Source organism: Brienomyrus brachyistius, chromosome 4, assembly GCF_023856365.1.
Source record: "Brienomyrus brachyistius isolate T26 chromosome 4, BBRACH_0.4, whole genome shotgun sequence".
NCBI classification, from domain to species: Eukaryota; Metazoa; Chordata; class Actinopteri; order Osteoglossiformes; family Mormyridae; genus Brienomyrus; species Brienomyrus brachyistius.
In genome coordinates, this window is record NC_064536.1 from 37,889,759 (window position 1) to 37,893,201 (window position 3,443).

Here is a 3,443-nt window from a genome sequence, read left to right on the forward strand (position 1 = left end):
CATTCTTTAAAAACTGAATGAGATTCACTGCAATATCACAAGAACAGATTTAACTAATAATTCATGTACTGTTGGTGTACCCAACATTTTGTACAAAATAATGACTGAAAAAATGTCCTCACAAGTTCAAAATAGGTTTTATTCACATTGTGGGGACATTTGATCCTATATGACCGCGCACATACAAACACACACAGTTTTAGACTTCGGACTTTTTGCCGTCTTATGTTAGCATCAGGGGCGGCATGGTGGTGCAGTGGTTAGCACTGTCGCCTCACACCTCTGGGCCCCGGGTTTGAGTCTCCACCAGTTCTACTCATGTCGTCTTGGGGTTTCCTCCAGGTACTCCGGTTTCCCCCCACAGTCCAAAGACATGCTGAGGCTAATTGGACTTTCTAAATTGCCCGTAGGTGTGCATGTGTGAGTGAATGGTGTGTGAGTGTGCCCGGCGATGGACTGGCCCCCATCCTGGGTTGTTCCCTGCCTCGTGCCCATTGCTTCCGGGATAGGCTCCGGACCCCCTGTAACCCAGTAGGATAAGCGATTTGGAAAATGGACCAATGGATGGAAGGATCAAACACTAGCAAAATTAGCATTCTCTTGCGTAAATTTGCATTATGAATCCATTCCGTTCGGCCATTCTATAGCACTGTTTAAATCCCTGCTGGACTTCACTCAGGGTGATTTTCATTTGAAGTGTTACTCTGCTCACATGCTAGTCTGCCATCTGCTGGTCTTTGGAGCCTTGAAATAAAAGTAGGAACAAGTTAAAGGGCACCGCATTTTCTCAGGGGGCCCAAGGCGAAATTTTCTCAGGGGATCCAAGGCGGCATTTTCTCAGGGGGCCCAAGGTGACATTTTCTCAGGGGATCCAAGGCGGCATTTTCTCAGGGGGCCCAAGGCGACATTTTCTCAGGGGGCCCAAGGCGGCATTTTCTCAGGGGGCCCAAGGCGGCATTTTCTCAGGGGGCCCAAGGCGACATTTTCTCAGGGGGCCCAAGGCGGCATTTTCTCAGGGGCCCAAGGTGGCATTTTCTCAGGGGGCCCAAGGTGACATTTTCTCAGGGGGCCCAAGGTGACATTTTCTCAGGGGGCCCGAGGCGACATTTTCTCAGGGGGCCCGAGGCGGCATTTTCTCAGGGGACCCAAGGTGACATTTTCTCAGGGGGCCCAAGGCGGCATTTTCTCAGGGGACCCAAGGCGGCATTTTCTCAGGGGCCCAAGGTGGCATTTTCTCAGGGGGCCCAAGGTGACATTTTCTCAGGGGGCCCAAGGTGACATTTTCTCAGGGGACCCAAGGTGACATTTTCTCAGGGGACCCAAGGCGACATTTTCTCAGGGGACCCAAGGTGACATTTTCTCAGGGGACCCAAGGCGACATTTTCTCAGGGGGCCCAAGGCGACATTTTCTCAGGGGGCCCAAGGTGACATTTTCTCAGGGGGCCCAAGGCGACATTTTCTCAGGGGACCCAAGGTGACATTTTCTCAGGGGACCCAAGGCGACATTTTCTCAGGGGGCCCAAGGTGACATTTTCTCAGGGGGCCCAAGGTGACATTTTCTCACGGGGCCCAAGGCGACATTTTCTCAGGGGGCCCAAGGTGACATTTTCTCAGGGGGCCCAAGGTGACATTTTCTCAGGGGGCCCAAGGTGACATTTTCTCACGGGGCCCAAGGCGACATTTTCTCAGGGGGCCCAAGGCGGCATTTTCTCAGGGGGCCCAAGGCGAAATTTTCTCAGGGGATCCAAGGCGGCATTTTCTCAGGGGGCCCAAGGTGACATTTTCTCAGGGGGCCCAAGGTGACATTTTCTCAGGGGGCCCGGATGTGTAGCTTCTTCCTTACTTGTACTGACGCCATATTTCTATTTGCAAGGGTAGCTGTAAGGGGATAATTTCCTGTTGTACCTACTGTATTTAAGTAGCAGTGTGACACTTACCAGTCCCGTGCAACCAGCAATTAGGCTGAAGTTAGTTTCTTGTTCAGCAGTTTCTCATTCACAGAATCTGTGCCACCTACACAGGAGGGTCACCGGGGCCCCCCCCGGAGCCAGGCCTGGGGGTGGGGCTCGATGGCGAGCGCTTGGTGGCCAGGCCTACACCCATGGGGCCTGGTCGGGCGCAGCCCGAACAAGGCACGTGGGTCCCCCCTCCAATGGGCTCACCACCCATGGGAGGGGCCATAGGGGTCGGGTGCGAGGTGATCTGGGCGGCGGCCAAAGGCGGGGACCTTGGCGGTCCGATCCTCGGCTGCAGAAGCTAGCTCTAGGGACATGGAATGTCACCTTTCTGATGGGGAAAGAGCCTGAGCTGGTGCGCGAAGTTGTGAAGTTCCGGCTAGATATAGTCGGACTCACCTCGACGCACGGCTTGGGCTCTGGAACCAGTCTCCTTGAGGGGGGTTGGACCCTTTTCCACTCTGGAGTTGCCCGCGGAGAGAGGCGCCGAGCGGGCGTGGGCATACTTATTGCCCCCAGGCTGGGTGCCTGTACGTTGGGGTTTACCGCAGTGGATGAGAGGGTAGCCTCCCTTGGCCTTCGGGTGGGGGGACGGGTACTGACTGTTGTTTGCGCTTATGCGCCAAACAGCAGTTCAGAATACACACCCTTTTTGGAGTCCTTGGAAGGGGTGTTGGAGAGCGCTCCTCCTGGGGACTCCCTTGTTCTGCTGGGGGACTTCAATGCTCACGTGGGCAACGACAGTGAGACCTGGAGGGGCGTGATTGGGAGGAACGGCCCCCCCGGTCTGAACCCGAGCGGTGTTTTGTTATTGGACTTCTGTGCTCGTCACGGACTGTCCATAATGAACACCATGTTCAGGCATAAGGGTGTCCATATGTGCACTTGGCACCAGGACACCCTAGGCCGCAGTTCGATGATCGACTTTGTAGTCGTGTCGTCGGACTTGCGGCCGCATGTTTTGGACACTCGGGTGAAGAGAGGGGCGGAGCTGTCAACCGATCACTACCTGGTGGTGGGTTGGCTCCGCTGGTGGGGGAGGAAGCCGGCCAGGCCTGGCAAGCCCAAGCGTATAGTGAGGGTCTGCTGGGAACGTCTGGTGGAATCCCCTGTCAGGGAGAGTTTCAACTCCTACCTCCAGCAGAACTTGTCCCATATCCCGGGGGAGGCGGGGGACATTGAGTCCGAATGGGCCATGTTCTGTGCCTCCATTGTGGAGGCAGCTGACCGGAGCTGCGGCCGTAAGGTGGTCGGTGCCTGTCGCGGCGGCAATCCCCGAACCCGCTGGTGGACACCGGTGGTAAGGGATGCCGTCAAGCTGAAGAAGGAGTCTTATCGGGCCTTTCTGGCCTGTGGGACTCCAGACGCAGCTGACGGCTACCAGCAGGCCAAGCGGGATGCGGCTTTGGCGGTCGCTGAGGCAAAAACTCGGGTGTGGGAGGAGTTTGGTGAGGCCATAGAGAACGACTTCCGGACGGCTTCGAGGAG

The 3,443-nt window shown here is 56.0% G+C and overlaps 1 long non-coding RNA gene across 2 annotated transcripts; it reads left to right on the top strand.

Moving 5' to 3' along the window:
• Positions 1 to 1,029: 1,029 nt before the first annotated feature.
• Positions 1,030 to 2,019, top strand: LOC125740880 (uncharacterized). Of its 2 annotated transcripts, none has more exons than XR_007397798.1 (3): positions 1,030 to 1,075; positions 1,375 to 1,549; positions 1,675 to 2,019. It is a non-coding gene; the product is annotated as an uncharacterized LOC125740880 (long non-coding RNA). The 2 variants fall into 2 exon arrangements; XR_007397797.1 differs by lacking the exon at positions 1,030 to 1,075 and adding an exon at positions 1,229 to 1,274.
• Positions 2,020 to 3,443: the final 1,424 nt, after the last annotated feature.